The sequence below is a fragment of the Eucalyptus grandis genome, chromosome 4, assembly GCF_016545825.1.
Source record: "Eucalyptus grandis isolate ANBG69807.140 chromosome 4, ASM1654582v1, whole genome shotgun sequence".
NCBI classification, from domain to species: domain Eukaryota; kingdom Viridiplantae; phylum Streptophyta; class Magnoliopsida; order Myrtales; family Myrtaceae; genus Eucalyptus; species Eucalyptus grandis.
Window position 1 is genome coordinate 2,714,266 of NC_052615.1, and position 26,122 is coordinate 2,740,387.

A 26,122-nucleotide genomic window follows, 5' to 3' on the forward strand; every position below is an offset into this window, starting at 1 on the left:
GGCCACCTACATGGTCTACATTCGAAATTGTGCTCTTCTAGTGGTACTTTTCTTTAATTCTGAGTTTCCTCAGGAAAAAAGGACCGTGTAAAGGAAAAGACTACGTGAAAAAGAAGCTGGCTACTTCTTCCCAAGAGCTAAGAATATTCTCCTGGCCTATGGTGTGCATCTTCTATAAGCTTATATGCAGTTAATGTCACTACTTAAATGCTAATTAGAGTGGTCCCCTTCTCGCAATGTGCCTTGAACTACTCTGCTTATTATACTATTTTTCTTCTTCTTTTTCTCAATATGCAGGGACAACGAAGACATATTCATGAGTCTCTGTGACCCACATTTTCGTTTTTCCTACCAGCCCCTGCATTATCATGTTGGAACATATCTCAATTCAGTTCAAAGACCAAGAGGCCTATGTCGGCAAACCGGCACCACATGTTGAATTGAGGACAAACGGTGATGATTTTATTGGCATTGGGACAGTTCCAACCAGAGGCCCTGATTTGATGATTGGATACGGGGATCAATTTCTGGCATCAGACTCTAGCGCTCAATCATGGACTGACACAGATGATGTCGGTTTCACCGATGAGCATCAGTTGTGGCTCATTGGTCAAGAGAGCAGTCGGATCAAGACTAGAGGAGCAAATGGATACCCTTAAGAGGTACTGGACTGTATCATGCATGAATTGGCTTGGCAATAAAATCATTTTTATCTTTGAGCAGGTTTAGATTTGTTGGTAGGTTCAAATGCGATGCATATTTTTCTGTCTTCAATACCTGTTTCATTTTCTCAAAATCATGGTGAGCTAAAATAATAGGATGTACCCTCAGCTCATTTTCTTGGGAATGTTCTTGTTTCATAACAAGGGTGGAGGCAGTACTTTTACAACATCCAGGAGTCACTGAAACTAGACCTAACTATGTACATTTTCATAGATTCAAACTTGTCTGCATGAAAACAACACTAGCAAGGTGAAATCATCTGTATGGTAGCTCTTGTATGGTAGCTCTTATCCAGAGAGCTCTAAAACCAAAAAAAGTCCCTTAACACAAATTCCTCCACACCAAAATAAAATGCTGTCAAGTGTCTTTTAGGAGAAACAAGATAAGCTTAAAGATGATGAACATGGCCTTGCTAAATTTGGTCAACAGAAAATGAGCCGGTTCAGCTCTAGCTACCCAATTGTATCTCTCCTCGTATTGTACTTTTATAAACACTTCTAACACTCCTCGCTTTTATATGGGAAGTCACCATCAGTCTCGAGCAATTCCTATACAAAAGAAAAGTAGCCAAAAGGTAATAATCCATCAAATTCCTAAGTCCCTGAAGGTGATAAACAAAGACATGAAGATGTAATAAACAATAAATTGAAATCTCTTGCTACTTACAAGATTTGTCAGGCACTACATCCAGTTAACTGCTCATAGATTTTACTACATGGCTTACACCTTTTAATAGTGGGATGGGCGGTGTAAATTGCAGAGGCAGTTAATATTGAAGGTCGAAATGTGCATGTTTCATGCTAAACTAGGTAGAGATCAATGAAGAAAAAGGACAAGTGCTCGATTGGTTGGAGGTACAAATAGAAACCTGAATCATTTTCTATACTAATGTAATAAGATCAATTTATAACAACATGAAATAAACAGAAATCAGAGTACGTGAGTTTCACCGAGGAACTTCCACATAAATGTGGATGGAGTCAAAATTGACAAGTCATACTGTAAGTTCTTCAAGATCAAGTACTCCTGCATAATGCCAATGCCAAATTACAGACAAAATTATGTAAGAAAAAAAAAGTTAACGGAGATGAGCAAAATAAGGAATGGGTTTTTCGCTTCACTCTAAAGCCTTAACATTTCTAGAATCTGCCCTACAAAGCACGAAACGTCCTTCACAGGGCAAGAAGTAAGCACCATCCAAGAAAACGAATGAACACAAGGGATGGAGTCTCTTATTCCCGCATATTTAGCAGTCAATTGTAGAGCGGTCACTCCAACCAAAATCAGCCTCTTCTTTTTCACTGGAGGAAGAGCCAGAAATCGGTCGAAAAGATCGATGGCGAGATACAGGGCCTCAATTGGGAACTTGAACACCTTGTGTATTTATTCATTAGCAAGCAAGTAAAATTGCGAGTTTTTCACAGCTTATTGTAGATAAAAGATAAAGATGGTAAAATTCATCCATAATTACCTCAATCAACTACTCCACAATACACCGCTCTTGATTTATTGTCAAAGCCGATCTTTGATCTAGCGATTAAATTTGGTTTTATGTACATAGATTTCTGCGCTGAGCAATTCAGTGACTTAGCACGATTTAAGTGTAAAGTTGGAACATAGTTAGGCAACAAATAAATAGTTCACCTCTTTCAATTTGTAAAAGGCACATATATAATCAAGATAATCGTAGGCTCCCACGGGAACTTTAGCATCATCACCATCATTGCTATGAGAAGGATAAGCCTTATACGGGTTGATATGACGGATCATCAACTCCAAAGATGGATCCTCTGTTTCCCTATCTTCAATCTGCAATGAGGGACGAAATATTGAAAATGCTCAACAAGGCGGTCAAAAATAACATAACTTCACACATTCTTTGAAGCTTTGAAATTTTCATATCCAATTTAATAAAATCAGAACAAATGCTAGATGAATGTTATTGGCAATACACTTACATTTACATTGGCTAGAAACTTATTCAGATAAATCTTGGCATTGACCGATTGGTATTGGTGACTGGTCAGAAAAATCATCAGAAAAACAGAGGAATACCCATTAGAGAAATCGAAATGAATGGAGATTTTGAACTAACAATGCAAGAGAAGTAAGAAAATGACCCAAAAAAAAAAAAAAAAAAAAAACCCAGATAAGCAGACGTACTATTTGAGATGCCCTATCTCGATGTCCGACATAGAGCCTAGAATATTGCGCATCTGCTTCAATTCAACGCCTTTCTTGCAGAGAACGGCCTTACCCTTAGCCTTACGCTTGTCCAGTGGAGATAGGTTTCACCGCAATAGGACTCATGGTCGGACGAGTATTGGCGGAGAGAGAAAGAGACAAATCTATAGACAGCAACGAGAAGCTTAGAGACAGGGGAAGAGAGAATTGAGAATGGGTGAGGAAGACTGAGACGATACGTGTAAGATGCAACGTTCTAAAATAGGAAGCTTCGAATGTTTTTGCATTGAATTTCAATTTATAATTCCATGTTATATAAAGAAATAATTGATAAGGTGACAATTTGCAGTTTAATATATAAAGAAAAAGAATAAAAATTATTTTTCCTTTCAAAAAAATGAAGTTTCCTCACTTCTTGAAAATTACTATAATGCGACGTAATTTCCTCAAAATTTTGGATTTGAATATAAATTTTGACGATATTTATGTTCGTAATCCATCAATGAAAATAAATCCATAGTGAAGGATGAAAAAAAAATGATCATGCTAAGTATAATGACACGTGGAATTCCATACGAATTGCTTCACATGGGTCATTTATAGTGGGCTCAATTTTAGTTCATAGGGGTCCACATAGGTGTAGGAAAGATGGGAACTTTACAACATGAGGAGTGCAGACAACGTCATTCCCTGAAATTGACCGGACATGGTCTAGTTGGGGAAATAGGGATGTCTGAAAGGGAAAACCGTCACATTACATAAACGGTGCGACCCTGGCTTTAAATTATCAAAAGTCTCAAGCAACATAATCCAATTAAGATATAAATCCCAAGTTGATTGGATTATGTTCGTTACAAGCCTCAGCCCAATCAATGGTTGTGATGAATTTTTATTATATATAGACTTGATTTGAAACGAATGTTTTTCCTTCAAAGCAATTGAAGCAATGAAATGCTGCATCAATTTCAATTGCCCAAATAATATGATGAATTTGGCCGAAAATGATCCATTCTAAAAATTGACCCATTTTTCATCTACTACAAATTCAGTAACCTATACACTAAATTAGGAAAATCCATACCTAAATTGAGTTAAGAAAGCACAAAATTGAGTGAGGGTAAGAGAGAGTTATTAAAATGGATCAAGTTTAAGTAAATTGTAAACTCGTTTAACACTCCTATTGTTATAGTCTTTACCATCTTAAACTCATTTATGGCCCTTGAATTTTTTTTTTTTTGCCGAACCCATTTATTGAATATATAATTGATGTTATCAAATCGGACGTGGGTTATTAATTCGGTGGACACAAAAATAAAATTCATCAAAATCGGACCTTTGTTGGGCTAATCCCCTCACAATCTTACGGGAAAAAACTTTTAATAAACCTAAAACCGGAAATTATAATTAAAAGAAATGAGACAGAGAAAACCAAAGTCCAGAAGGAAGGGATAGGCGTTAATCATGGCAAACATTGCTTTCTCTTTGGAGTAATGAATAATTTTGTCATTTTATTCTTAACATAATTTACATGGCGTTCAGCAAGAATTAACTACAACCGCTACAAAAACAGTAATCATAACGGAAAACCATTTCACTTTTTATAATCTTCCGACCGTCCGGATGCCGGCGGCGCCGGCCGAAGCGGGAGCGGCGGCCGGAGCAGATGAGGAGGAGGTGGAGCCGCCGCCGCCGCCGCCGCCGCCGACCTCTCCTTGCGGAACTTGAAGAGGAAGACCAGCCCGGAAGCGAACAACAGAGCGACGCCCGTGATCCCGCCCACGATGCTCGCTACCAGGAGCGCCCCTCTCACGCGATCTCTCCTCCCACTCCCTCCGCCGCCGCCGCCGCCGCCGCCGTATCCTCCTCCTCCTCGCCACCACTCGTTGTCGCTCGAACTCGTCGCATTGGGGAGCGGCAACGCCGGAGGCGACGACGACGACGGCGACGCCCCGAAGAAGGACGCCATCTCCGGGGGCGGCTTCGCTCCGGCCGGCGGCGGATCCTGGGACGGCAGCCCGTGATCGGCGGGTCGCAATTCTCTCGATTCCGATTGGGTAACGGCGGCGGAGAAGAGCACGCAGAGAGCGAGAAGGGCGGATATTCCACTGGAGGCCGCCATCTCTCCTCTCTCTCTCTCTCTCTCTAAAGAATTTATTATGGAGGAGTCTTGGAGGTGAGGTGAGTCTGTACTGTGTACTATGGACAGAGCGTGTCGAACGGGAGGCCAAGACGATACTGTTCTTTGCGTAAAGTGATGAGCAACAGATTAAACTACTAAAAAATATGTATATAGGCTCCCTCAACACAAAACAAATATTGCATAAAACTCTTCAACTTTTTTTTCGTATTACTAAAAACCCTAAACTTATTAATTATAATGTAAATATCCCTTTTTTTTTTTGGTGTCACAAAAGACTCCAAATTCATACTTGTGTCACAAATATAACATTCAATGAAATTGAATTAGAAAGTAATATGTCATTGTATATATAAGTTGAGGTTTTTCGTGACAAATTTAGAGCTTTTTGTAACACAAAAAAGTTTAGGGTATTTATGCTATAATGAATATAATTTAGGATTTTTGATGGCATTTGCCAAAACAAATTACGAATTTACTGTTGCTTGTATTTCTTTTTTCCTCTTTGGATCTTCATGGAGGTAAAGGGAAAATTGTGACCGTGAGGGTAGGCCCCCTACCATCTTTGAGCTTGTGCCGATAGCGACGGATAAAACTCTCACATGGTGTCAGAGAAACCCTTGCCTGTATCCGAGCAAGACGAAGGTGCAAAAGTAAGTGCAAAGTAAGTTGGAAGAATCGAACTTGCGGCACAAGTGTGGGGTCAAAGCAGCACTACAGTACTTACTGCGCTGCCGCGCCGTGGGGCGAGGGGTGTGCAGTTTAGTTTTATAAAAAAAAATTAAGTATGATGGGAGACGCTTTTGGCCGAAAGACGACGAGGAGAATTTCAATCTTAACCCGCAAGAAAAGAAGAAGAAAAAAAAATCGACAAGGCACGCCACGTGGATCTTTTGGATTCTTAGATTACGGAAAATATTGGATGCATTGAGGAATTTTATCGAAACTTATTCAATAAGTAACGTGCCAAGTTTTAATTGGCTTACGAAGCAAGCGAGACCCATGAATTGATTTGTTTTTTACAATAATAATTACAGAGTTACCCATTGCTTGTATTTCTCTTTTACTGCAGTGATTTCCTCGGAGTAGTAAAAAAAGAAAATTTAATGAGTGCGAGGGTTATCCTTGTCGTCTTGACGAAACCTAAAAAACAAGTGGTTTAGGTAAGATTTGGATTGGATTGGATCGAAAATGATTTGACTCAAATTGATTCATTTAATCTGTTTCGACCCGTTAGTGATTTCTACAATCCAACTCATATTGTTTAAATACTTTATACATTTAATCCAATTTAAGAGAGCACAAAGTGAGCGAGCACGAGATTAAATGAGGATGAGAGAGATTCATAAAAGTAAGTTGAGATCTAAGTAAGTTATAAACCCATTTAATACACACATTATTTGGGGCTTCATAATTCTAAACCCATTTATAGTAAAGTTACAAGAAATAGCATATTTGTATAACAACCCACTCCACTTGATATGACTTAAAAAATCAATCTTTATAATCCATTTTGATATATCTAATCTTGACTTGCCCACTCGCGACTTGCAACGTGAGGAGGGGTTTGAACTTGCCGGTTGCTGCACATGGGTGGGTGGGGTCAAAGTGGCGCCATTAACTGCTCTATGCCCTGTGAGGTAATAAAAAGTGAAGTCAAGTCGATGGGAGATGCTTTTGGCCAAAAGAGGGGGAGGAGAATTTCAATCTTAACCCCCAAAAAAAACCCAAAACAAAAAAAAAAAAAAAAACGAAAAACAACAACAACAACGAGAACAAGGCACCCGTCGTGGACATATTACATTATTGGATTATGGAAAATACCAAATGTAATAAAGAATTTTATTGAAACCTTTTTTTGGTCATATATTGAAATTTACTGGCAAAGTAACGTGGCAAATGCTAATAGGATATGAAACCAGTGAGGTCCATGAATTTAACTTCTTTAAATATTTAATAGAGAAAAATGTCATATTATGTAAGGAGTTACGACAAGATCCCGTAACACATGTAACATTGCTCGTTAATTAAAACTAGTCTTCTCTTTTGTGGTTTGATCCCAGATATCATGATTTGCCTTCAAACCGCCTCACCTGTAGAGGATTCTACTGTTTTTTTAAGTTTTTTTAGTTTTTTTGTTCTCAAACGTGGCAGGTGGCAGTGCCCCAAGAATCAATAAAAGATAAGTGCTAAGTTTCAAATCAGTAAAAATAGTGAACACAATTAATTCTCCATCAATGAGTTCGGCAATAACTTTTTCATGAAACAATTTCTAACAATGTTAGCTATTAATAAGCCGACTTCCATTTCTTTTAAATAAAAATAAATATCCAAATATTGTTATTAGACTATTCTCCATAAATGCACACGCGTTGCATCGTCCGCATCTATCCATTAAGATTCCACCCACAAAATTGTAAGCACGCCTCTTATACTTCAAATGAGAAAGAATGCAATCTAAACAAGCAATTCCTGCATCAAATCAAATGCTTAACTGCAGGGGCTTTCAAGGTCATAATTGAACAAGTAGTAAAAGAAAAAAGTACCGATATTTCTTTAACAAGTGCACGAGAAATACCTATTTGAGCAATTGACCAAAACAATTTACAAAATAGTTATACCTGGACTATTCTCACATAACGTACGATTAATGCGGCAGGTGGTCAGATCAATAAAAAGAGCAAAGATTATGATACACCATGAAGACATTAATAGTCCATTAATGGGTTCGGCGATAACTTTTTCATGAAATAATTTCTAACAATACTAGTTACCATTTCTCTTTGATAAAAGGGAGTATGCAAACCTTTGATTCCGCTATTCTCCATGAATATACGCATGTTGCATCATCTGCATACATCTAGTAAGATTCCACCTATGGAATTGTAAGCGCACCTCTCATAATTTGAACGGGGAAGGACGTAATTTAAACAGGTGATTCCAATATCAAATCAAATGCTTAACTGCAGGGGCTTTCAGGGTCTTTTTCCCTTTTTTTGGTCAAAACTTTCAGGGTCATATTTGAACAAGTAATAAAAGCACAAACTACCAAAATTTCATAAACAAGTGCACAAGGAATACCTATCGAGTATCGAGTAATCGGCTGAAGTAATTTTACAGAGTACTTATACACGGATTATTATCACATAACGTACGATAAATGCTTCAAGAACACGAAATTGTTTCACGTGAAATGAGCACTATTTGGATTATGTGATTTTTCGAGTTTCTTTTTCTTTTTGTCCCGGACTGTCCACGTTTTTGGCTGAACGCGGAACAATCAGGGGTGGGGTTTGCTTGACCATTCGTGAATCGACCGAAGTCAACGGTTCCTTCCTTCACGGCTTGGAAAAAGGGAGAAGTTGGGTGGTTCAGTCATCGCATTCCGCACGATCACTTTTCAGCTCCCCACTCATCGCAATGATGTGCGGTCCGAAGAGAATTACTTATGAACTAATGAATTGTTTTTTGAGACCACGATTTTCTCGCGCCTTGTTTTTTCTCGATTTTCATTTCCAAAACTTCTTCGCACCCTCGTTTTTGCCATCAAACGCTGCAATAAATGACGAGGGTCTTTATTTATAAGATCGTTATTTATTTACCTAAACAATCTTGTCGCCGACCCGCCCCCACATCGGACACCCTAGTTCTCTCTCTCTCTCTGCACAACGTATATTTAAAAAAGCGGTCACTATGACAATCTGGATCGGAATTTGCGAACCACTATAGAAGATTAGCGAAGAGATTTAAGATTTGGGGATCATTGGGCTATTGCTTTGTGGGTAATCCCAGCATTAGAGTTTTTGACTTGTGCAAGTAACTTTGATTTTGAACATTTTGCCACGAATTAGTAGATTTTAACGTGCAAATTTGCAGTTCCTGGGTTGTGGTTCATTTACACCCTAATTAATTGTTTCAACCTTAGGGGATTGAATTTCTTTCCTAATATTAGAAAGCAAGAAACTATTATACTTAAGAGCAATATTTCTTTATTGTTTGTAATATATTAAGATAATGAGGGCTTAGTTAACTTTCATATGTATCTTTCCAATGTAAGAAAACAGACCGACATTTGTGATATTTGTTTTACATCCCCAACTCATGAAAAATATAATGAACATATTTGGAACATTTTAGTGGGTAAAAGAAAATTTACAATTGAACTTCGGAAGAAAAGCCGGATCACTTCAAATTCATTGTTCTATATGGACGACATTTCATGAAATGGATTAGCTTTCTAACAACAAAAGAGGTCATCAGAGATAAGAAAGTCATAATAAATTAGAGTCTCTCAAAGAAAGAATAAACTATGAAAATAAAAAGAGTTAATTTAATTTATTTGAAAGAAAGGCTCCACCGCAATGAACACAATTTCAATACCATACATTATCGCATTTATGGCAATAGGTAAAGATTAAAAAAAAAAAAAAACATGAAAGCTAGGGAAATTTTCCTAGTGGGGTAGGGGCCTCGTGGGGGTGACTGCCCTACGGGGTCTCTTCCCTTGAGAGGCAAAAATTCGACAATATGATTTTTTTTTTCTGAATTTATCATTGATTTGACGTAATTTCAAGTGATAAATAATGAGAAATCCTCATAACATAACCTCACGAGAAAAATCCTCAACAAATTCAACTATTTTAAAGTATTTTTTCCATCTACATTACTTGAGCATAATTTCAATCCTAAATATGCATGGGGGGAAGTAAGTAAGAGAAAATTCCTGCCTCGATCTAGGTTCATTGGACTAAGTCCATTTGAGCCGTTGACCAAATGGATTACATACTAATATGATTAATCAACAGTTGTAATGAAATCGCTGATATGAATCAAGTCCAAACAAATTTCTCTCGAAAGCAAAGCTGCTGTCTTGTCCTCTTTTCGTTGGCCTTCCCTCCTAGGTACGCGTGCGTTTAGAGTTGGGCTTAGGTTCGGACTCCATTGATTATTCTTCTTCTTCTTTTTTTCATTTGCATAATCTCATCTTTTGTTAATATAAAATTCAAGGTCAACTTTTAAACTAAGTGAAATACTATGATAGTTAGTCTTTCGAAAACTGCAGATTTCATTAAAAGGTTTCACTAATATTGGATAGTACACTATAGTCTTTTTGTTTCACTAAAAAAATCAAATATTCCATCTACTTATTGGTAGAGCAAGACCCGAAGCTAATGGCCGTTTCATAAAACCAAAAATTATGTGTTGAAAATTAAAGAAATATGTTTATTGGAAATCTTAAAACTTACAAAAAGTGCAATTAAGTCATTGAACTTGTTAAATTAATATAATAAAGTATTTCCATTAATTTCATCCAATTTGGCTGATGGAAAATAGTGAAATTACCTTTTTTTGCTATATTTACTTTCATACACAATGATAATCTTATTAAAATGATGCCAATTTGATCCGAATATAATTTTAATACAACTTTTCATATAAAGTAATTTAAAAAATAATTTAAACAAAGTTAGAACTAGATGCTGAGAGCTTGTAGGCCCTCGCCCAAAATTGACAAGGGCCATTGGCCCTTGGCTGGGACTCACGAGGGCCAATGGCCCTTGTTTGTTTGTATTAAAGTTCAACTTTTAGACCAAATCGACATTATTTTAGTATAATGTTTCATATTTTAGCCATGTAGAAGGGAGAATATATATTTTTTTTTAAATCATGTTAGCATTTTTCATTAGCCAAATTGGACAAAAGTTGATAGAAAGACTTGTTTATATCAATTTAACAAGTTTTAGAATTTAATTACACTTTCTACAAATTTTACAGCTCAATTGTACTTTCATGATGAGTTTTAAGACTTTTGATGTATATATCCCAAAAATAAAATATCGGACATCAAACAATGACAAGTTTGAAAACCGAGAATGAAAATAAAAAGTTGGCTTCGTAAAAGAGTAGTCGTCATGCACGCGCATAGCATGTACTTAATAACTTTTTTAACGGCGAGAGAAAGTCAATTACGATACTTTTGAGTGTTTTTGGGAATTGATTCTAAGGGGAGTAACTGCACATTATCGAAGAAACCACCCACTCTGATACATTATAAATACCATATTAGACTTTATTCTTGCAGCAATTGTAATGTTGTCGATGGTACTTTGGTAAATTTGGAGTGCGCACCGACACTAATTTCATAAGTTCCCTTTATTAATAATATATGTGAAAACCAAATGCTACACAAAATAATTTTGAATATTATTATTAGATTTTACGCCGTAATTGTTAAGATATTATTTTTTTCCATTTCCTTAGGGGCAAATTAGAGAACTCAAATAAATAAACAAAAAAAAAAATTATCAAGTGCACTCAATGACTCTAAATGATGAAAACTTTGGAATTTTTTTTTTTATATACTTAATATAATTGTAGCACATTCCCTAAAGCGTTTCATTTTTTGCTTATATGAGCATCTTCCATCGATGTATCCCCTTCATAGCGTTGATTGATTTTGGGATCTTAAAATTTCTCGGTAAGAGAATCAAGTTCGATCGGCATAATATAGTTTGATTAATTATTTGTTGTTTATTTCATGTTTTTATTGAAATATATAATATAGGTATTGTTTGATACAATAATTCAAACGTTAACTCTTGTCTCATTCCATCATTCGGTAAAGACAAAAGACAACAATTAATATTTCTATACCTCGATTAAGTCTTCGCTATCGTGTGCCAAGTGTCACTTTCTAAAATCCCTTCCAAGATGAGGCCATTGATGCATTGGCCCAATGGCGTGAAGGTCCAATGGAGTGAACTTATGTTTTTCTTTTTTCTTAAAATTTTTACTTTGGATATTAGAAAAATACAGAATTATCTATTCACTATTTTTTTTTCTGGGCATTTTTTAATCTTCTATCTTTTGAATCTATACTCGTATAAGACTTGAACTTTATACTTTAAAACTCGAAAGATTAAATAAAATAGATCATACAGACAATGTGAATCGTGATGTGTCAAAATTAGGACAAAACATCGCGTTTTAGAGTTGATTTAATTTAATAAAATACGACACTATATATGTGGCATATGACTAAAACACACAAAATGATTCTTTTAGTCAAAACATGTTTTTTTTTTTTTATTATGCAAAAAGGGGAAACGAGTATTTTGGAAAATAAACTTTAGTCTAGCAAGTTCAAAATGAAAGTTTGACAAACCATTCACCCCTACGGCAAGCATTGCAATTGGTCGAAAAGTAATGAACCGTTCTTTTCCATTATTTTCAAAATTTGATGTAAATTTGTTATGCTTATAATTCGTGAATATCTATTATAGAATGGATATGCAAGCATTTTTAGACTTTCTAATCTTACTCAATTGAGTATTTAGACAAATATTTGATGATTTCAATTGTGTAAGTTCATGGGACACCATTATTTTACGATCATCAAATTTTCGAGAAAAGGAAAAATTCAATCAATTAGACTCTAATTCTCTCAAGTATAAAGTGATATAAGTGAAATAGACGAGCTCATGAATACATCTAGATTTATTTTTAGTTACTTCATTTTGTCTGATTTATAAATTACCTATAAAGGTACCGTGCATTTGTTTGGTAGCAAAATAAAAATGGTTATTCACATCGCTTATAAAAATTGAATAAATAAAACAAATATTTTCATTATTTGCAAAATTATTTTGATATCGTCGATAATTAAAATAAATTTTATTGGCTAATTATTTTAACATATATAAATAATTATTTTAAGATATATATAATATTTTCATTCTCTCAATTGTTTTTTTTGGGGGCAAAATAAATGGAAAACCTTAAATTGGCTAATTATTTTAAGATATTAATTTTGTATACATTTCCTTAGGGGCAAATTAGATAACTCAAATAAATAAACAAAGATTTATGTTACCAAAGATTATCAAGTGCACTCAATGACTCTAAATGATGAAATCTTTGGATTTTTTTATACTTAATATGATTGTAACACATTCCCTAAAACATTTCATTTTTTTGCTTAGACGAGCATCTTTCATCGATATATCGCCTTCCTAGCGTTGATTGATTTTGGGATCTTAAAATTTCTCAGTAAGAGAATCAAGTTCGATCGGCGTAATATAGTTTGATTAATTATTTGTTGTTTATTTCATGTTTTTATTGAAATTTATAATGTTGGTATTGTTTGATACGACAATTCAAACGTTAACTCTTGTCTCATTCCACCATTCGGTAAAGACAAAAAGCAACAATTAATATTTCTATACCTCGATTAAGTCCTCGCCGACGTGTGCCATGTGTCACTTTCCTAAAATCCCGTCCAAGATGAGGCCATTGATGCATTGGCCCAATGGCTTGAAGGCCCAATGGCGTGAACTTATGTTTTTATGTTTTCTTAAAATTTTTACTTAGGATATTAGAAAAATACAGTATTATCTATTCACTATTTTTTTCTGGGCATTTTTTAATCTTCGATCATTTAAATCTATACTCGTATAAGACTTGAACTTTCTATTTTAAAACTCAAGAGATTAAATAAAATAGATCATACGGACGATGTGAATTGTGATGTATCAAATTTAGGACAAAAGATCGTGTTTTGGAATTGATTTGATTTAATAAAATATGATACTATACGCGTGGCATATGGCTAAAACACACAAAATGATTCTTTTTAGTCAGAACATGTCTTTATATGCAAAAAGGGGAAACAAGCATTTTGGAAAATAAACTTTTGATGTAAATTTGTTATGCTTACAATTCATGAATATCTATTATAAAATGAATATGTGAACTTTTCTAGACATTTCTAATCTTACTTAATTTAGTATTTAGACAAATATTTGATGATTTCAATTGTATAAGTTCACGGATGCCATTATTTTACGATCATCAAATTTTCGAGAATTTATAAATAAAGAAAAGCCGCCGAAGGAAAAATTTGATCAATCAGACTCTAATTCTCTCGAGTATAAAATGATATAAGTGAAATAGACGTGCTCATTTTCAAACAAAAAAAATAGACGTGCTCATGAGTGCATCCGGATTTCTTCTTAGTTACTTCATTTTGTCTGATTTATAAATTACCTATGATGCTACTGTGTGTTTGTTTCGCAGAAAAATGAAAATGATTATTTACATCGTTCATAAAAATTGAATAAATGAAAAATATTTTCATTGTCTGCAAAATTATTTTGACATAAATCGCTGTAGATAATTAAAATAAATTTTATTGGTTAATTATTTAAAGAGATATAAGTTATTATTATTTTTATTTTTTTGTGGGCAAAATAAATGGAACCTTAAATCGGTGGCATTCGGCGTCCAGCCGACGCAGCGGCTCAGCAGGCTCGAGGCTAACACATTGTTACCCCACAGTCCTCGCTCCCTATCAGTAAGCATCTTGGTCGATCCTTTGTGTTGCGTCTTGCGACTCTCTCCTCTCTCTCTTGTAAAATCCTCGCTAACTCCAATTCTTTCAAGTATAAAATGATACAAGCGAAATAGATGTGCTCACATAATACAACCAAATTTATTTTCAGTACCTTTATGGTTGATTTATAAATTACTTATGATATGTTTGTTTTTTCTTGATAGCTTACATCGCTTGTAAAATGAATAAATGAAAAATATTTTTATCGTCTACATAATTGTTTAGACATATATTGTTATTGAAAATTATAATATTTTTAATTGGCTAATTATTTCAAGGGTTAATATTACAAAAAAATTCAATCAAATATATCCCAAATCATTACAATACTGATAAATTTATCTTCCATTAATTTCTATGAAATTTTACTATCAAATTGATGAATTGGATGAAACGTGGCATAGGTTGATAGGTATATCATTTGAAGTTTTACCATTTATCTGTCACATGCGTACCGATTTGTGATTTTTGTGGTATTAATCTAATTAAATAAAAATTAACGGATGGTAAATTATCATAAATATTCCAATTTGATGTTTCTAACAATAAAAAAAAAATTATTTTTTGACAAATTTGTTACATATATACTAATTTTCAGTTTTTCATGATATCGATTGTTATTTAGTTGATATGAATGATATTATTTGAAAATTAAATTATTTATTATTTATTACAAAAAAAATGAACTTTAGAGCAATATAATATTGGAATATTGAGCATACACCAATACATACATACATACATACATACATACATACGTACATATATGTCGAGCATACCTACATATACGTACGCATACACATATATATGGCATCACGCGTCCAGCCGACACAGCGACTCAGTGGGCTCAAGGCCACCACATATAGTAAACCGCAGTCGCCGCCGCTCCACATCACTAATTTCTCCGTCGATCCTTTGAACAGAGATGCAGTAATAAAGGCAAACAATATGAAAGAATACACTGGTCAAGAAATCAGAATTAAAGAGCCACATCCAGGAAAGAATTACAATCAAGCACAGCTCATCACAAGTCCATTGCAATAGCTTTTGCAGTTGAAAATACATCCTTTAATTCATCAAGACATGAGTATGTAAAACGGGCTCTCAAACATCCAATACCACCAAGCCCAAATCCCCGAAGCTCCTTCTAATTCCCTGTAGCTGAGCTATAAACAAACTTCCCACGACTAAGGAGCAACAATTGATCAAAGAAAGTGAACGGACAAGCTAAAGAACCGGGTCGGTTTGGCTCACTTTTTCGATGTTTGATTCGGCGGCCTGAACGAAACGGACCAGCGGGTGCGTAGTTCAAGCTCTTGTCCGGCGCTCTGGTGGAAGACAGGATGGTCCCGATCGGGGTTCGTGGCCGTCGATGGCGACGAGTCGGGAGACGTCGAGGGCGTGCTAGAAGAGGCGAGGGGATGGAGAAGGCCACGTCGTTTCCATGGCGGTTGGCCATGAGTTTGCAGTCGTACGGACAAAGACACAGTTGATGCAGAGACCGAGGAGAAGAGAGCCATCGGACACAGACGCACGATCAGACAGAGAGAGACAGAGAGACAGAGAGATATTTTTTAGTTATCGTGGCGGGTAACCGTTAATTAATCAACGCTGGAGATCGCATCCGGACGCGCACTGCGCTTTTCACCGGCAAAAGGTACAAGTACAACTACAGATATTTCTCATCCGGTCGTCAATGAAGTTACTGCTCCCTATAAGAACTTGCATATAAATTTCTCGGAAGTGAAAAGAAATGTTTGATACTTTTCTGGACCTATATCAAAAGTTGGTGAGTAACTAAAATCAATCGGTGTCTAATGGGACGAAAGCCAACAAGTCAATCATGTTAAGATTGGTAAATTTTAAACAAAAGTCTTGACTTTAAAGCTTTGGTAAGTTATAATTGAACAAAAGTTACTAACATCATTAAAGTATTTGATAATCTTAAAAGTATAAAAAAAAAATAATAGTAAATGATTGGAATCGGAATCTTAATGTCACGATGTTGATTCGCCAATCAAATCAAATTTAATAATTTCTTGTATAGGATAGTGAGTTCCATGACGTTGATAAGCTATGAATATAAATGCTTGTAGATAACTAAAATAAGTGAGAATTTATACCGTACGAATGAATGCCACACTTGTCAAAACTTGTTATTAAGTTACTAACACGTGGCTGAGTAAGTAAATAGACATTTTCTATTGATTTTTGACATACACACCTTCGTTGCTTCAGATGCAACTCTATAGACAACAACAGAAAATATAGTAATGCAGCACATGATCGAGTTCATTATTTCTTGTTATGACCCTGAAAGTGGATGCTTGACCTGACCAAGAGTTCGAGTTTTCCAGCACAAGGATCGAAAGCCATTTACCTCCACCCTTGCCGCCTATTTCTCCGAAGCTTTGCCCTCTTGTTTCCTATCGGCAACCACCTTCGGACAATTCTATCTATAAAATCAAAGTATGCATCCGCCCAAGAACTTTTGATGTGCAAGACCACGGCCGAGAACTAAGATACCGGCGGCATATCCAAGGCCGACACTCAAGTAAAACCGCTAATCGATGAATTCATCGTCACCACCACCATCCTCGGTTGTCCCTGGTTTGTCCGGTTCATCAGTTGGACATGTCACATTAAGGGGAGCACCACAAAGTCTCGGGTTTCCAGAGTATGAGGAAGGGTCGAATGTCGTCATCTGTTGTGTCTAAGGAATCTTGCCCAAGAAATTATTATCGGATAGTTTAAATAACTCAAAAACGACAACGACGACATACTATGAGGGATTGCACGAGAAAGCCTGTTGCTCGAAAGATCAAGGGATAACAGTTGGCTCATGCCTGAAATGCTTTCAGGAATCTGACCACCAATGCCGTTCCTTGATAAGTTCAAAATGAGCAAACCACCCAGCTTTGTCATTTCTTCTGGAAATTCTCCATCTAAATTATTTCCGGAGATGTCTATGCAAGTGACAAGGGAAAGAGTCTTGGTGTACGATAGGCGCTGGCCTTTCGTGGTCACTAAGGGTGCGTTTGGTAACGTTTCTATTTAAAAATTGTTTCTGGGAACAGAAATAGAAAAAAGTGTTTCTGTTCCAGGGAACAATTTTTGAACAAAAAAACGCGTTTGGTAAATCTATTCCAGAAATATAAAAAGAATAGAAACACGTTTGGTAAATTTGTATAATTTTTTTATTTCTTTTAATTTTTAAATATTTTTATTTTCTTTTTCTTTTTCTTTTTCTTTCTTATTTTTCTTTTTTTCTTTTTCCATTTTTCTTTTTTCTTCTTTTGGCCGGTCGCCGGCCTCGGCCATGGTCGGCGGCGGCGACGAGGGGGCTCGCCTCGCCCGGCCACGGGGAGGCTCGCCGGCCTCGGCCATGGTCGGCGGCGGCCGACGAGGGCCGGCGGCCTCGCCCCGGCCACGGGGAGGCTCGCCGGCCCCGGCGAGGCCGAGCTCGGCCTCGCCGGATTTGGGCAAGATCGAGCTCGCCCGGCCCGGGCGCGAGGTCGGCCTCACCGCGCCGGCCGGGCGAGCTCGATCTTGCCCGGATCCGGCGAGGCCGCAGCCCTCATCGGCCGGTCGCCGGCCATGGCCGGGCGCGACCAGCCAAAGAGGAAAGAAAGAAAAAGGAGAAGAAAAGAAGAAGAAAAAGAGAGAAGTGTTTAGATTTTGTTAGAAACAAGAAACAACTTTTTGTTTCTTGTTTCTGTTCCAAATGTGTTTAGGAACAAAAAGTAGTTTTGGAACAAAACGCAAACAAACGCGCGTTTGTTCCTTTTTGTTCCAGGAACAAAAAAACAGACATTTTGTTCCTGGGAATAGAAATAAGTTGCAAACAAACAGGCCCTAAGAAGTTCTCTTCATAGTACTGGCGTACGGGCCCCCACCCCCGTAAAGTAGGTACTCATTTCTTTCTTGCCCTTTCACCATTGCTTTAAGATCTCCAAAGCTTGAAGGAATTTTACCTGTCAAATTGTTTTCTGCAAGATCCATCACTTGCAATGATCTTAAACTTGAGAGCTCATGAGGAATTTCTCTAGAAAATGCATTGGACCTCAAATTTAAAATTCTTAAATTGATGAAACCCTCCGCCATCCATGCAGGTATGGTGCCGTTCAATTGGTTGTTGCCAATATCTAGTGTTTCTAAGCTGGACAGATTCTTGAATGAAGATGGAAGGTTCCCCGAAAGCTTATTGTTGTTGAGGTGTAGAGACTGAAGCCTTAGTAATTGGCCCAAAGACGCGGGTATCAACCCAGATAAAGAATTGTTTTGTAGGTCTAGTACCCCTAGGCTTGAGCAGTTCCCTATGCTTGGAGGAATGCTTCCACTCAAATTGTTGTTTGCTAAGTCGACGACCTGAAGTGATTGCATTTCTCCTATAGATTCTGGGAGCCCACCTGTCATTTTGTTGGATGAAAGGGAGAGGAAGCCCAAATGTGGCATGTATTTGCTTAAATTTTGCGGAATGCCACCTGAAAATTGGTTGTTAGAGAGGTCTAACAATCCAATCTCAGAAATGGGAAGAGGGAGCGGTCCCTGAAAAAGGTTAGAGCTGAGATCAACACGTGCAGAATCAGCTACTGGCAATGGATTAGGTAATTGGCCCTGCAACAGATTTAGAGACATGTTGAGGATATAGAGATTCGAAGAAATGTCCCAAAACCAGCTTGGCACAGGCCCCGAAACGCTAGCATTTGAAAAACTAAGATGTATGATCTCATTTTGATATCTAAGCCAGGCGGGGAAAGACGGACCGATCTGGCACGATCCCATGTCAAGATTCCGGACTTGGAATGGAGGCATCCAGTCGGCACTTACATTTAAAGTGAAAGAGTTGGATGAGAGATCTAAGGTCTTCATTTTGCGTAGATTTGCAAAATGTTCTTCACGATCAAGGGTGGGTCCCTAACCCTTTCAGGCTTGGCCGGGATACCCAATGGGACCGTTATCCCATACTACTCTCCCCTCACTTGCCTGTAAATGGCTTGCGAGGAGGAGTCCCCCCGGGATGGTCTATTCAGGGGGGAGCAATTTAAGGACCTGCTCAGGTACTAATGTTCTTCAAATAGTGTACCTGACAAATGATTGAAATACACGTCGAGATTATCCAACTCATAAAGCTGTCCCAAATCAACGGGAAGAGTCCCATTCAATTGGTTCCCACGAAGCTTCAGAAAGGTGACTTTCTTCAAAGTCCCAAGAGAAGGAATCGGCCCTTCAAAAAAATTATCGTCAAGGGAAAGTCTCTCAAGGTTTTTAAGTTGGCCCACCCAACTTGGTAGATAACCCCTTAGCCGACTCTTGCTCAAACTCAAGTATCTCAAATTAGGCAGAGAACTCTGGGAATCACAAGTATCAGATCCCCTCTGCAAAGTTTCCGGCAAACTACCTATCAAGTTATTGTTGGATAAATCAAAATTAACTAAACTGCAAAGTGAACCGATGGAGCTCGGTATTCCTCCCTTGACCAGATTGTTAGAAAGGTCAAAATTACTGAGAGTGCTCATTTTCCCAATGGAAGTGGGAAGTCGTCCGTGTATTTTGTTAGAAGCCAAATCTATAACTTCTATCCTTTTCCACGATCCTTGGAACAACTGAGTGCAATTGGCTGAGAGATTATTGTTTCCAGATAAAATTAGAATTTGCAAACGTGGTAGCTCGCCTAGACCAAGAGGGATCCTTCCATATAGATGACTGAAACTCATGTCAACACTAACAAGGCTACTTACATTCACAAGCCATTGAGGGAACTCTGAATCAAAATTGTTGAAGCTGAGGTCCAGAATAGCGAGTGAAGTGAAGTTCACCAAACCAAGTGACGATATCGAACCAAATAGGCAACAACAGGACAGATGCAACCCGGACAATGATGGAAACCTGTTTAGCACATTGACCCAAATTGAATTGACCATTGAAAAGGTCCACTCCATCAAGCGCAAGATATTTTAGAGAACCAAGACCAGATATCCACCCAAGATTATTAGTACTTAACGAATAACAAGAAGAAAGGTCAAGATACTGCAAGTTTGACAAATTTCCTAGATTTGGAGGAATTGCACCATCAAACCCGACACTTGACAGGTTCAGATACCGCAGGTTCTCCAAAGAACCAACAAATTCAGGAATTGGTATGCCATCAAAGTTATTTGAGCTCAAGTCCAAGAGTCTCAAAGACTTGAGTCGCGCTAATGAAGGTCTAATTTCTCCACTCGGTTTCCAATCACTGTACGTACTAGAGTCGCCACGAAGATCAATGCTTATCACCCCTCCAGTCCTCTCATCGCAGCCTATTCCTCGCCACCAGCAACAATTGCTTCCTTGCCATGAGGACAGGCCATTATAAGGATCTTGAAGGCCATTTTTGAAGTCAATTAGAGCTTCTCTATCAGACTCTGAGCAATTCCCAGCAGGGATATTGCCATCACAAGCCAATAGCCATGTTAAAATGGAGATAGAGACTAGTATAATGCAAAGGGATGAATCTCTCGCCATCTTGATCAGAAAATGTAAAACTGAAGGTAGCGGTGCAAGGACTAGTAACTTGTGACTAGTTTGTTTCAAGTATTGCTTGACAAGTCAAGCAAGATCGGCGGGATGATCATGAGATGTCACAAGAAAGTTAAAGAGATATGGACTGACTGAGTCTTTGTGAGTAAAATATTCTGGCATGGAGTGTAAAAAGGTTTAATGACTTGAAAAGCTAACGGCATCTATTGTATTTAATTCATTGTTTGGTTTTGGAGTCAAAGAGACGACATTCACGAATTCATTCACATCAACCGATCATCCCATTCTCGTATCAACATTAGATCTTACTTATGATATTGTTGTGCCGTCTCATATGTTGATCTCGTTTTTCAACTACTACATCAAGTCAACTTTGGAAAGTGCTCTTCTTTTTTACCAACAACAAAAAGAATTTCTTGATGAGCACACTTCCCGTAAGAAAAAAGTTCATCTTGAATCCAGTTGCCTTCATTGATGCCAAACATGAGTGTAGGAGTTGGAGAATTGAATAGTTGTGGGAAAGAAAAGAAAGGGATTTAGAGAATGGTGGGAGTCTGAAACTGATTTGCAATTTTCTCTCCCATGGATCTCTAAATTATTGTAACAATTACTACTTTTGAAATAAATCATATAAACATTGACAATTGAACTCAAATAAAAGTTAGTAATTCTGTGTAAGGTTTAGTAGCTTTTGACCTTTATTAGTTGGTAAGTTGCACAAATAAGCGCTAATAAATCATTGGAATTGTTAGTAGCTGCATAATGATTGAATAATTATTAGTAACCAACTTAGCCAAAAGTTAATGATTCCATAGAAGAATTAGGTAATTTTTCATAGGAGCCAGTAACTTTAACATGCTAATATCCACAAATAAATGTTGATGGAGTCTTAAAATAGGTGGTGATTTCGAATATCATTAGATAAACATCAATAATTCAATTAAGTAAGTATTAATAAAGTTAAAAGTATATGATAATCTCATCCATGAAAATGTGGTAAATCATTCGTATTAATATCGGTAATTTGCTATCACGGAGAGTAATTTTAGTTCGATGTTAACTTTAATAAATAATAATTGGTAAGTTCTTATAACAGTTAAAAAGTTGATAAATGAAAGTTGGTAATTTTTTTCATAAAAATTAGTAACTTTAATACGTTGGTGAGGCACCAACCCCACCACTGTCTCCGCGAGGGGAAAATCCGTTGATTGCGTTGTGCGGACAGAAGCCTTTCCAGAGGATCTCGGATGGATTCACGGGGAGATATCGTCCATGAATCCGAGATGTTTTCCACCGGGTGCGCTGGGAATTGTTTACGACACAACATACGCTTCATAGAACGGTGTTTTTTCCTTCTCATTTTCACGAAATACGTGCAGACAGCGGGCGCATGGAGAAGATTTTCGTCACCTTTTCAATGCAGAGAGGGAGAGAGAGGGAGAGAGAGGGAGACCTTGAACGCACCAAACCCGGCACGGACCGTGGAATCCGACCCGAAATCTGCAAGAGCCTGGGGCACACGTTACGGCCAGGGTTCCTTCTCGTCAAGAAGGCCAGGGCCCATCTAAGCCCGACGTAACAAGAGCATATATATTGACTTATATCTCGACTTGCCCACTCGCGACTTGTAACGTGAGGAGGAGGATTTGAACTTGCTGGTTGCTGCACATGGGTGGGTGGGGTCAAACTGGCGCCATTAGCTGCGCTACGCCCTGTGAGGTAATAAAAAGTCAAGTCGATGGTAGATATGCTCTTGGCCAAAAGAGGAGGATGAGAATTTCAATCTTAACCCCCAAGAAAACACCAAAAAAAAAAAAAAACAAAAAACAACAGCAACAAGAACAAGAAGGCAGCCCCTCATGGATATATTACATTGTTGGATTATGGAAAATACCGGATGTAATAAGGAATTTTATTGAAACTTTTTTTGATTATATATTGAAATTTACTTGCAAGGTAACGTGACAAGTGTTAATAGGATATGAAACCAGTAAGATCCATGAATTTAACTTATTTAAATATTTAATAGAGAAAATGTCATATTATTTAATATGTTACAATAAGATCTCGTAACATATGTAACATTGCTCGTTAATTAAAACTAGTTTTGTGGTTTGATCCCAGATATCATGATTTGCCTTCAAACCGCCTCACCTGTAGAGGATTCTACTATTTGTTTTATATTTTTGTTCTCAAACGCGGCAGGGGGCAGTGCCCCAAGAATCAATAAGAGATAAGTGCTAAGTTTCAAATCAGTAAAAATAGCAGAGATCATGACATATTAATGAACACAATTAATTCTCCATCAATGAGTTCAGCAATAACTTTTTCAAGAAACAATTTCTGACAATGTTAGTTATTAATAAACCGACTTCTATTTCTATTCAATAAAAATAAATATCCAGATATTTTGATTTGACTATTCTCCATGAATGCACACCCGTTGCTTCGTCCGCGTATATCCATTAAGATTCCACCCACAAAATTGTAAGCACGCCTCTTATACTTCAAATGAGAAAGAATGTAATCTAAACAAGCAAATTCCTGCATCAAATCAAATGCTTAACTGCAGGGGCTTTCGAGGTCATAATTGAACAGTAGTAAAATAAAAAAGTACCGAAATTTCTTTAACAAGTGCACGAGAAATACCTATTGAATCGACCGAAGTAATTTACAAAATAGTTATACCTAGACTATTCTCACATAACGTACAATTAATGCTTCAGGAATACGAAACTGTTTCACATGAATGAGCATTATTTGGATTATCTGATTTTTTTGAGTTTCTTTTTCTTTTTGTCCCGGACTGTCGAGGTTTTTGGCTGAACGCGGAACAATCAGCGGTGGGCTTTGCTTGACCATTCGTGAGTGAACCGAAGTCAACGGTTCCTTCCTTTTTCTTTTTTTTTTGGGCGAAAGGGTTCCTTCCTTCACGGGTTGGAAAAAGGAGAAGTTGGGTGGTTCAGTCATCGCATTCCGCACGATTACTTTTCAGCTCCACACTCATCGCAATGATGCGGTCCTAAGAGAATTACTTATGAATTGTTTCTACAAAGGTCGTTCGTTTTATGGAAAATAATTTTAAAAACATTTTTCGAAATTTCCAATGTTCAAATGACAGAAAATAGATGATCAAAGAAAATATTTTCCAGTCAATAGAAAATCTCCTTGTAAGATTGTGGAAAATGATTTCCTCTTTTGAGAAGAGGAAAACATTTTCCATAACTTCTTTCACCTTGTTTCTTTTCACCAACACATTTATGCTTTTTTTTTTTCTTTTTTGTTTTTAAAAAAAATCGAGTTTTTAATTTTTTTCCTTTTCTTTTCTTTTTTTCCATTTCATCTTCTTCCTTGGTGGCCGTTCGCCGGCCACGGCGGCACCCGGCGACCGGCCGCAAGCCGGCTCAAGCCTCGCCCAGGCGCGGGGCTCCACCTAGCCCAATTTGGCGAAGCCAAGTTCGCTGAGCTCGGCGAGCTCGGGCCTTCCCAAATCGGGCGAGGCAGATCCCGCCGGCCTAGGGCGGAGCTCAAGCCTCGCCAAATCCGGCGAGCTCGCGGCTTGCCGAGCACAGCGAAACTCTAGCGAGCTCGCGCAAGATCAAGCGAGTCTCGAGCTCGTTGGATCTAGCAAGGGTCTTGGTCGGCCCCGAGCGGTTTGCCCATCGTCGGGCATGTGGCGGCGAGAGGAAGGAGGAGTCGGGAGGAAGTAGGAAGGAAAAGAAAAAGGAAAAAGAAAAAGAAAGAAATAATAAAAATTTCGATTTTTAAAAATACAAATAATCAAAAAATTATTTTTAAAAAATATAAAAAAAAAATAATAAAACTAATTTTTTTGGTCAATAAAAATATAAAAATTCATTTTTTGATAATTTTTCCCAAACAATTAAATTAGCTATCGAACAGTGAAAAATATTGTCAAACACCAGAAAATAAAGTCATTTTCCTAGAAAATTACTTATAGGAAAATGTTTTCCACACACATGATATTTACCGCGAAACAAACGAACCCTAAGACTACAAATTTTTCGCACGTCAATATTTTCTCAACTTTTATTTCCAAAACTTATCGTTTTTGCAATCAAATGCTACAATAAATGACAAGGGTCTTTATATAAGATCGCTATTTGTTTCCCTAAACAATTTTGTTGTCGACCCACCCCAAATCGCATACCCTAAAAGGTTCTCTCTCTCTCTGCAACAAATATTTTAAAAAGTGGTCACTATGATAATCTGGATTGGAAATTGTGAACCACTATAGAAGATTAGCGAAGAGATTTAAGATTTGGGAGTCACTGGGCTATTGCTTTGTGGGTAATCTCAGCATTAGAGTTTTTGACTTGTGCAAGTAACTCTGATTCTGAACATTTTGCACGAATTAGTAGATTTTAACGTGCGAATTTGCAGTTCCAGAGTTGTGGTCCATTTACACCCTAATCAATTGTGTCAACCCAAGGGGATTGAATTTAAGCAAGAAACTATTATACTTAAGAGCAATATTTCTTTATTTTTTTTAATATATAAGATAATGAGGGCTTAGTTAACTTTCATATGTATCTTTCCAATGTAAAAACAGACCGACATTTGTGATATTTGTTTTACATCCCCAACTCATGAAAAACATAATGAGCATATTTGGAACATTTTAATGGGTAAAAGAAAATTTACGATTGAACTTCGGAAGAAAAGCCGGATCACTTCAAATTCATTGTTCTATATGGACGACATTTCATGAAATGGATTAGCTTTCTGACAACGAAAGAGATCATTAGAGATAAAAAAAAAAAAAAAATCATAATAAATTAGAGTCTCTCAAAGAAAGAATAAACTATGAAGAATAAAAAGAGTTAATTCAATTTATTTGAAAGAAAGGCTCCACCGCAATGAACACAATTTCAATACCATACATTATCGCACTTATGTTACGCACGAGGAGAATTATTTATGGCAATAGGTAAAGATAAAAGAACATGAAAGCTAGGGAAATTTTCCTAGTGGGGCAGAAGCCTGCCCTACGGGGTCCCTTCCCTTTAGAGGCAAAAATTATACAATATAATTTTTTTCGATTTTTCTAAAATTATCCTTGATTTGACGTAATTTTAAGTGATAAATAATGAGAAATCCTCAAAACATAACCTCACGAGAAAAATCCTCAACAAATTCAACTATTT

The 26,122-nt window shown here is 37.0% G+C and overlaps 1 pseudogene; it reads right to left on the reverse strand.

The window, feature by feature from the left end:
• Nucleotides 1–16,811: 16,811 nt before the first annotated feature.
• Nucleotides 16,812–20,939, reverse strand: LOC120292930 (annotated as a pseudogene).
• Between the last annotated feature and the right edge of the window lie 5,183 nt (nucleotides 20,940–26,122).